Below are 11,268 nucleotides of genomic sequence, written 5' to 3' on the forward strand. Positions count from 1 at the left end.
GCCCTAGAGACTGCCTCATATATATTAAACAGGATACCTTCAAAGTCTGTTGCAAGCACACCCTATGAGATATAAAAGGGAAGGAAGTCTAATCTTAAACATCTTAAGATTTGAGGCTGTCATGCTTCTATCAAAAATATTTTTAGATATAAGCTTAGTGCTAGATCAGATAAGTATAGGTTTGTAGGATATCCTAAGAAAACTAATAGATACTACTTCTACCATCCTACTGAACAAAAGGTATTTGTTAGTGATACGCTATTTTCTTAAAAAATAAATTCATCCAAGAAGAAGATAGTGGGAGAAATATTGAATTTATGGAAGTTCAGAATCTATAAATCGATCCAAAAATATCTAAGGTTGAACTATAAGAAGATCCTCAATCAAAAGTACCTAAGGATGAGGTACATCCATAATACACACCTCTTCTCCAAAGATCAGATAGAGTGCGTCAAGCATTTCTGAGATATGATTTTATCATTGAGAATGATAATTTGATCAACATCATTTAGGATGTTGATCCACTAACCTATTTAGAAGCTGGCATGAGTAGAGACTCAGATAGATGGTTGAAAAGCTATAAAATCTAAGATGGACTCGATGTACACCAACCAAGTATGGACCTTAGTTGATGCACCTAAGGGTGTGACCCCAATAAGATGCAAGTGGGTCTTCAAGAAGAAGATCGAAGCAGATGGCCAAATAAAAATCTACAAATCTAGGTTAGTGGTGAAAAGATTTCAAACAAAGGCAAAGAATTGACTATGATGAAATTTTCTCACCAGTGGCTATGCTCAAATCCATCTAAATTTTGTTTGCTATAGCGGCATACTACAATTATGAAATCTGTTAGACGGATGTCAAAACCATTTTCCTCAATGGTAATCTTGAAGAAGAGGTCTATATGATTCAGTCAGAGGGATTTATCTCAAGTAAAAGAGCAAATCAAGTATGCAAGCTAAAGAAATCTATCTATGGATTAAAGTAGGCTTCAAAGAGTTGAAACATTTGATTTGATATGACAGTCAAAGAGATTGGCTTTATCAAAAATAAAAATGAATGATGTGTGTATAAGAAGATGTTTCTCCTTAGATTGATTTTGATGATTACAAAGCAGTTGAAGGGGTACCAATAATTTTCACTTGAAAAAGACTTATTGCTCGTCAGGGGCAAAATTATAATTTTACCAAAACCTTGATTTGATAGTATCAAATGATAGAACAAAAGATTTGTGATCCAATGATAAAAATTTTATTGATTTTTGACTTGTATTTTGAAAGATATGCATGATTGAAAATCATGAGTCGACTCATGAGTCGACTCATAGCACATGAGATGACTGGCATGCTGATTTTCCTGGCTGGCACAGACTTGGTAAAACCTGTGAGTCGACCCATGAGTCGACCCCCAAGGCATGAGTCGACTCATGAGTCGACCTCTGTGGGTTTTTTTATCAGTTTTACAGAACCATGGATCCCGTTCACTTCTGTGACGATTTTCCACAGAGGTCGACCCATGAGTCGACCCCAGGCATGAGTCGACTCATGAGTCGACCCCTGTGATGGGATTTTTCTGCAACGACTAGTTTTTAACCCATTTTAAATGCTCTTAATGCTCATTTAATGCAGTCTAACAGCTTTTTTTCAGCCTAGAATGTTTTCCACTATTTCTTAAAGCTATAAAAGGGACAAAAATGTGGAAATCAAAAGAGAACAAAAGAAGAACAAAAAGAAGAAAAAGAGAGGATTCAAAGAGAGAGATTTTGAAAAAGAGATTTCCAGCCAACGTTTCAGCCCTAAGCAAGAGCTCATTCAAAGCTTTCAAGAAGCCTTTAATCCAAGTTCACCAACTCCTCAAGTGCACTTTCAAGTCTCCATCCACCTTGAGGAAATCCAAAAAGGGTCTTCTTCTCTTAAGTAAAGTGTATTTAAAGTTATATTCGCTTATTGAAGGAGCTTTCTTTGTGCTTATTTGTGCTATAAATTGTTATACTCAGTTTGAGTGATTGGTTTTGTTTTGGAGGGGTTCCAAAATAAGGGAAGGTTGATCCGAACCTAGAATCGGAGTGTATTGGGTTGGCTTGTACCTGGAAAACAAGTGGACTAGCTTGGAATAGCTAGAGTCGGAGTTTCCGACGTTTGTATTTGGGTTGAATACAAGATTAGTGGATTGAAATTCTCAAGTAGGAGCTTGGGGAGTGGATGTAGGTGCAAGGTTGGCACCGAACCACTATAAATCTTTTTGTTTGGTGTGTGTCTAATTGCTCTTCTTTATCTCTTCATTATTCTCTTGCATTCTTGCTCTTGCTATTAGTCTTGAATTAATTCTACTCACTCTATCTATTTAGCTTTGTCAAACATTTCTCATAAGTCATAAGTTAAGCTTAAAATTTTTAGAAACCCAATTCACCCCCCCTCTTGGGTTGCATAGCTGGACAACAAGTGGTATCAGAGCCCGGTGCTCTAACCCTTCTTTGATCTAAATAATCAAGAGTAAAAGATCTATGGCAACTCATGTTGGCACTTCTCTAGCCGAGGGGCAATCCACCAACCGACCTTCACTTTTTAATGGGTCTAATTACACCTATTGAAAAGCTCGGATGAAAATATTTATTCAAGCACTCGACTATGATATGTGGAGTATCATAGTGAACGGTCCTCACACACTCACTAAAATTATAGATAGTGAGGAATCAACCAAACTCGAGAAAGAATGGGATGAGGTTGATAAGAAGATGGCCCAATTAAATGCTAAAGCAATGAATGTTCTTTATTGTGCTCTTGATGCAAACGAATTTAATCACATTTCTACTTGCTCATCTGCTAAAGAAATATGAGATAGGTTAGAAGTAACCCATGAGGGAACCAATCAAGTAAAGGAGTCTAAAATCAACATACTTGTGCATAAATATGAATTGTTTAAAATGGAGCATGATGAGTCCATAACTGAAATGTTTACTCACTTTACTGATATTATTAATGGTTTAAAGAGTCTTGGTAAGTCCTATACTAATAGTGAGCTTGTAAGAAAGATTCTCAGGTCCCTACCAAGAACTTGGGAAGCCAAAGTGACTGCCATTCAAGAAGCTAAGGACTTGAACATTCTACCCTTGGAAGAGCTTCTTGGATCATTGATGACTCATGAGCTGAGCATGAAGCAACATCAAGAGGAAGAAGTCAAAAAGAAAAGAACCATTGCCCTCAAATCCACAGCTCCACCAGATGAAGAAACTGATGACACTGAAGATGAAGAACAGGATGAAGAGATGGCACTCATTACCCGAAGATTCAAGAAATTTTTGAGAAAAAGAAAATAGGGGATGAGGAAGAGGCCATTCACAAAAGGAGAACAGAGCAAAGAAAAAGAGAAAGACCAACCCCTTATCTGCTACGAATGCAAGAAGTCGGGACACTTCAAATTCGAATGCCCACAACTGAAGAAAGGTCCCAAGAAGTACAAGAAGAAGGCCATGATGGCCACTTGGAGTGCGAGTGATGACTCAAGCTCCGATGAGGAAAACTCAACCGAACAAGCCAACCTGTGCCTTATGGCACACGAAAATGAGGTAATTTCTGAAACTCCTAGTGACTTTACATTTGAAGAATTACATGAAGCTTTCTATGATTTAGTTGATGAATTAAAGAAACTAGGAATGAAGAACAAAGAGCTAAAATTGAAAAATCAATCTTTATTGAAACAAACTAAAAATATTTCAATTGAGAAATCCACCCTGCTTCAAGAAAATCAAAGCTTAAAGAATAAAATTGCCAAGCTAAAACCAATAGTAGAAAAGTTCACCTTGAGTTCAAATAAACTCAATATGATTCTTGATAATCAAAAAGCCATGTATGATAAGGCTGGACTTGGCTATAACCCCTTGAAGAAATAAAAATATCTGAAAAATATTTATGTAAACTTTTTAAGTAACAAGTCTTCCAATATTACTTGCTTCAAATGTGGTAGAGTAGGACATAAGTCATACACTTGCTTCTCTAACAAGTCTGCAAACTCAACTATAAAGAAAATATGGGTTCCAAAAGGAACCATTATGACTAACCAAAAAGGACCCAAGAAATTTTGGGTACCTAAAACAAAAACTTGACTTTTGCTTGCAGGTGTGTCTAGCATCCCAAGGAGGAAACAGAAAATGGTATCTTGACAGTGGATGCTCGAGACACATGACTGGTGATGAATCCCAATTCATCACTCTTGATGCTAAGGATGGAGGGATGGTCACCTTTGGAGATAATGGCAAAGGAAAGATCATCGGTATAGGTAACATTGGTATCACTCCCTCCAAATACATTAAAAATATTTTGTTAGTTGATGGTTTAAAGCATAATTTACTAAGCATTAGTCAATTTTGTGATAAAAGATATAAAGTTATTTTTGAATCGTCTGTTTGCATTGTAACTAGTCCTATTAATGATGGCATTAAATTTATTGGACATAGACATGGTAATGTTTATATGGTAGATTTAAATGATTTAGCCAAAATAAACATGCAATGCCTAGTATCCTTGAATGCTAAAGTTAATGAGACTAGTTGGCTTTGGCATTGCAGACTTGCACACATTAGCATGCATTCTCTTTCAAAATTAATTAAGAAAGAATTAGTTCTTGGTTTGTCAAAATAGAATTTTGAAAAGGATAGAATTTGTGATGCATGTCAACTAGGTAAACAAACAAGAGTTTTATTTAAATCCAAAAATATTGTTTCAACCTCTAGACCTTTGGAGCTTTTGCATATGGACTTATTTGGACCTACTAGAACCACTAGTCTAGGAGGAAAATGATATGGTTTTATAATTATAGATGATTACTCTCATTTTACTTGGGTTTTCTTTTTAGCACACAAAGATGAAACTTTTCATGTTTTCACTAAATTTTACCGAAAAGTCACTAATGAGAAAGGATTTTCAATTCAAAATATTCGAAGCGATCATGGAACTGAATTTGAAAATCAAGACTTTGAAAACTTTGGTGATGAAAAGGAAATTGGCCATAACTTCTCTGCTCCTAGGACACCCCAATAAAATGGGGTAGTAGAAAGGAAAAACAGAACCTTAAAAGAAATGGCCCGTACCATGCTTTGTGAAAGCAACCTTCCAAGATATTTTTGGGCGGAAGCAATCAACACAGCATGTTACATTTTAAATCATGCTTTGATTCGACAAATTTTAAAGAAAACCCCCTATGAGCTTTGGAAAGAAAGAAAACCTAATATTGCTTATTTTTATGTTTTTGGTTGCCGATATTTTGTGTTAAATAATGGTAAAGAAAGACTTGAAAAATTTGATGCAAAATTAGATGAAGCAATCTTTCTTGGTTACTCCTCTACTAGTAAAGCTTTTAGAGTTTTTAACAAAAGAACTTTAGTAGTAGAGGAGTCCATACATGTTGTCTTTGATGAATCTAACGATCTTCCTTCAAGGAAGAATGAAGGTGTTGATGATACAGATCCTCTTATAGAAGGAATGAAGGAGATCACTCTGAAAGATTCAACAATTCAAGAGGATAAGGAACATGAAGACAAACAGGATGAGGGAGGTGAAGAACATCAAGAACAACCTCAAGGTACAAATGACCTACCCAAACAATGGAGGTATGTTCACAATCACCTTTAGGAGCTAATTATTGGTGATCCTATGCATGGGGTAAGAACTCGTTCTTCACTTAGAGAAGTATTTAATCATTGTGCTTTTGTATCTCATCTTGAACCAAAAACTATTGAAGAAGCTGAAAATGATTATAATTGGGTTAATGCAATGCAAGAGGAACTTAATCAATTTGAAAGAAATAATGTATGGACTTTAGTATCAAGACCTAAAAATTATTCAATAATTGGCACAAAATGGGTCTTTAGGAACAAATTAGATGAACATGAAAATGTAATAAGAAATAAAGCAAGATTGGTTGCTAAAGGTTATAATCAAGAAGAAGGAATTGATTTTGATGAGACCTTTGCACCTGTTGCTAGATTAGAGGCCATTAGACTTCTACTTGCATATGCTTGCTTTATGAAATTTAAATTATTTTAAATGGATGTCAAAAGTGTATTTTTGAATGGATATATTGCTGAAGAAGTCTATGTAGAACAACCCCTAGGATTTGAAAATCATGCTTTTCCTAATCATGTTTTTAAATTAAATAAAGCTCTATATGGATTAAAACAAGCACCTAGGGCTTGGTATGATAGGCTAAGCAAATTCTTACTAAATAATGGTTTTTCAAGAGGTAATGTAGACACAACCCTCTTTATTAAAAGAAATCAAAATGATATGTTAATTATACAAATTTATGTTGACGACATAATTTTTGGGTCTACTAACGAATCTCTTTGTCAAGACTTTGCTAAGCTCATGCAGGGGGAGTTCGAGATGAGCATGATGGGAGAACTTACTTTCTTTCTCGGACTCCAAATCAAACAAATAAAGGAAGGAATCTCCATCACCCAAAGCAAGTACACCAAGGAATTACTCAAAAGATTTGGAATAGAGAACTCCAAACCAATTGGCACACCCATGATCCCCTCATGTAAGCTTGACAAGGATGATGAAGGTAAATATGTAGACTTAAAGTATTATAGAGGTATGATTAGCTCTCTGTTATATTTAACTGCAAGTAGGCCTGATATCATGTTTAGTATTTGTTTGTGTGCTAGATTTCAATCTAATCCTAAAGAGTCTCACTTGAATGCTGTTAAAAGAATCCTTAGATATTTAAATGGTACTCAAACTCTAGGATTATGGTACTCTAAGGACTCACTAATTGACTTAATAGGATATTCAGATGCTGATTTTGCTGGATGTAGATTAGACAGAAAAAGCACTAGTGGAACTTGTCAATTTCTTGGAGTTAACCTAATCTCCTGGTTTAGCAAGAAACAAAATTCGGTAGCACTATCTACGGCTGAGGCCGAATACATTGCAGCCGGAAGTTGTTGTAATTAAATCTTATGGATTAAGCAACAACTCGAAGACTTTGGTATCAAACTTAATGAAACACCCATAAGATGTGACAACACTAGCACCATAAATCTAACTAAAAATCTAATTCAACATTCAAGGTTTAAACATATTGAAATAAGACATCATTTTATAAGAGAACATGTTCAAAATAAAAATATAATTCTTGAATATGTTTGCACTGAAAATCAATTAACTGATATCTTTACAAAGGCCCTTAATGAGGATAGATTCTATGAAATTAGGAGAAATCTAGGAATTCTTGATCCTTTTGCCTAAATGTTTCTCCAATTTCAAAAAATCGATGTCAAAATTTTTTTGAGCTCAATTTTCATCATCTCTCTTGGACCTAAAAGCTCAAGATTATTATTCTCATAACTTGTCATTGAGCAAAATTTTTTCTCTCAAAATTTTAATTTTTTTCAGAATTTATTCATATTTTTTCTGAATTTTTGTGATTCATGAGTCGACCCCCTAGGGTCGACCCAATGGCATACTTGAAATTCTTGGCAAACTTCCCACGGGCTCTTTTCTTTTTAACTTAAAGCCCGTTCATGAGCCGACCCCTTCTTCTTCTTCATCTTCCTCCCTCCAAGACTCATCGTCCTCATCTTCGTTCTCTTCAAAACCAAGGATTTAGCCCAAAGATCATTCTCCCTTCACATCTCCACCTCAAATCCCCCTTGGGAAAGGAGCTTCTCGCATCTTTCTCCTTTGATTGAAGCGGTTGGAGCGTGCCCTAGCTTCCACCGTTCGTCTCAAAATCATCATTTCTCTCCGCCAAAATCTCTTTCCATCCTCTACTAACCTTTCTTCTCCTCACCCATTTGATCTTTCGAGTCTCCCTGCCTACTCTTGTGGTGAGAATGGCCCCAAAGATGAAACTCCCTCAAAGAAGAAAATCAGTCCGTGCGCTGGAAGAAGGCGTCCGCAGAAAAAGGCAAGCTTCTCAGACCTCCTCTGCTCCCATTCCGGCATCAGCGTCTGCACCGGGTCCCTCTCAGTCTTCTCTTAGCCCTAGCAAAATCCCTCTCTCTGACAGAAAGGTAGAAACCGGCAAGAATGTGGATTTTAGATTCTTTGAAAAAGAAGATTTCTCCTTTGGGACAAAGATCAAAAACCAAGGTTGGAGATTTTACTGTTCTCTCAAGGAAGTTACATATGTAGACTTGGTTAGAGAGTTTTATCTAAATCTGCACTATGGCAATGGAATAGTAACTTCTACTGTTAAGGGAATTGATATCTGCTTAGATCCTATTATTTTGGGAGAGATTCTACATTTGCCCTATGAGGGATATTCATGCATGGAACTCCCAGTGAAGGAAGAAGGGATCAATGTAATTTTAGGAGGAACCTACTCGAAAAGTCTAAATAAATTAGAAGCCAAAATCTTGTCAATTGAAATGAGAATTCTACATCAATTAGTGATAAAGCTTTTCTTTTCGAGGAGTGGTAGGCATGACCTCCTTTCTGGCCGAGACATTTGTATAATGTTTCATGTGATCACTCAAACCCCCTTAAACCTCCCTGCTTTAATGATTGAGGCCATGAGAGAAACACTGAATAGATCCAAGGCACATCTGCCTTTTGGTATGGCCCTCACACTGATTTTCAGGAGGTTTGGAGTCAGTTTTGAGGGGGAGGCATCTGCTAAGCTTTCTCATGCAGACACCATCAACCAACACACTCTGCACCGCATGGGATTCACTAGAATTGATGGTGGTTGGATCAAGGGTACAGAAGAAAGAGCTGAGGAGAGAGCTGAAGACAGAATTGAGGATAGAGCTGAGGAAGAAGGTCCCTCATCACCTCTCCATGACTTCAGGGCAGCATCTCCAGATATCCAGTTTGTTTCAGATCCAGAGGCTGGCCCTTCAAAGTCCACCAGGAGGCACACACCAGTTCAGCAGCCAGACAGCAGAGCACCTCCCTCAGAGTACAGATTGGCTGATGATCAGATTGAGCAGATTTCTCAACGTGTGGCTTCCTTGCTTTCTCGTCAGTGGAGCACTTCTACATTTGCATCGGGATCCACATCATTAGATACATCTGATCAGACCTTGATCTCCCATATCTCCACTGTATTTCAGATGATCTCAGATCAGTCTGTTCGGATTCAGCAGCTCGAGGATTGCATTTTGAGACTGACTGGGAGAGTACTTGACTTGCAGGGGCAAGTCTTAGCTTTGGCCCATCCTCAGCCACAGGAGTGTACTATTGAGGTCACAGACCTAACTGCGGAGGCTGGCAGACTCAGAGGTGTTTTGGAGGGTGGTTTTGATTTCTTGAGGAGAGAGATCAGAGGCTCAAGTGAGCATGCTTCGACACAGTTCACTACACTGCTTCAGTCTGTTTCGAGAGCTCTAAATGTTCTTGATTCCATCAGGCTCTCTCTTGCAGTCCAGTCTATGGCTCTCAGCCTTCAGGATCATCTCGCCCACCTACTCGTGCCAGCACCTCCACTCGTGGGAGAGGCAGACGGGGTAGAGGACGAGCTCTTGGTCGTGATCCATCATCTCCCCACCCCATCTCTGATACATCTGATTCTGATCCATAGAGTCATGTGTTCTACTAGATCCTTGTTGTTAGTCATGTCTGTTGTTCTTTCTAGGATCTATCATTTGGGCCATGTAATGATGTTAACTAGTTGACTTTTATATTATGAAATATGTATTGAAACAACTATGGTTTTAATCATCTTTTAATTATATATCTACTCTTTGTAATGGTATCAATCATCTCTTGATTATATATCTTCTCTTTGTTGCTAATTCATATCTATGGTACTCATGGCATATTTTGTTTTATGATTACTGTATTCAGGGGGAGCAAACATTAATGATAAGCACAAGAAGTTTGAAAGAAACACTAAAGAGAAAATGTATTCAAAAAAAAAGAGGGGGAGTTAACAATGTTTGATGATGTCAAAAAGGGGGAGAAATTAAAGAAAAATATCAAAAGCAAGATTATTAAATGACTTAAAGATACAATGAGTGAATTGGGAGGCAAGATTATTAAATGACTTAAAAATACAATGAGTGAATTGCTAAGCAAAAGTATCAAAAGAAAGATAAATAAAAGACTTAAAAATAAAATGAGTGAATTGGGAGAAATTAAAATATCAAAAACAAGATTGCTAACAAAATGAATGAATTGCTAAGCACAAAGCAAATGAGCAACCTTTAAAATTACTTCTTAGACATGCTCTGATATGCTTTAAAATTAGACATGCTCTGATACATCTTAAAATTTGACATGCTCTGATATACTTTACAATTAATTCTTAGACATGCATTGATACATTTAATTGTTAAACTTGCTCTGATACTAAAACTAAATAATCAAATGAGAATGAGCAAATTTTCAAGATGCAACTTGCTCTGATACTAAAATTAAATAATCAAACGAGAATGAGCAAATTTTCAAGATGCTAAAAAATTTGAAAAACAAGCAAATGAACAAATGAGATATTTTCAAACACGCAATTGTCAAATCATAAGGTAAATTCTGCTTTGCTCTGATAACAAAAATAAATTTTCTACTCTGATACCAAAATCACATAATCAAATGAGCAAATTTTCAAATCATTAAGCAATAGGCAAATTACTTATGCAAATGGGTACATGTATCACATGCCAAAAGAATCAATCTTCTTTTCAAGCAAATGCACTTATAAGTAATTTTCAAGTTGGTAGTAAATTTCCTATTTATCTTCAAACTACCTATAATGCATTTCATTCCTTTGAAATTCATGATCATTGATTCACATAGATGCTTTTGTTCAAGTATTTTGTCATCATCAAAAAGGGGGAGATTTTTGCTCCTTAGATTGATTTTGATGATTACAAAGCAGTTGAAGGGGTACCAATGATTTTCACATGAAAAAGACTTATTGCTTGTCAGGGGCAAAATTATAATTTTATCAAAACCCTAATTTGATAGTACCAAATGATAGAACAAAAGATTTGTGATCCAATGGTGAAAATTTTATTGATTTTGGACTTGTATTTTGAAAGATATGCATGATTGAAAATCATGAGTCGACTCATAGCACATGAGATGACTGGCATGCTGATTTTCCTGACCGGCACAGACTTGGTAAAACCTGTGAGTCGACCCATGAGTCGACCCCCAAGGCATGAGTCGACTCATGAGTCGACCTCTACGGGTCTTTTTGCCAGTTTTACAGAACCATGGATCCCGTTCACTTCTGTGACGATTTTCCACAGAGGTCGACCCATGAGTCGACCCCCAGGCATGAGTCGACTCATGAGTCGACCCCTGTGACGGGATTTTTCCG

The sequence above is a fragment of the Elaeis guineensis genome, chromosome 11 (genome assembly GCF_000442705.2).
Source record: "Elaeis guineensis isolate ETL-2024a chromosome 11, EG11, whole genome shotgun sequence".
NCBI lineage: Eukaryota > Viridiplantae > Streptophyta > Magnoliopsida > Arecales > Arecaceae > Elaeis > Elaeis guineensis.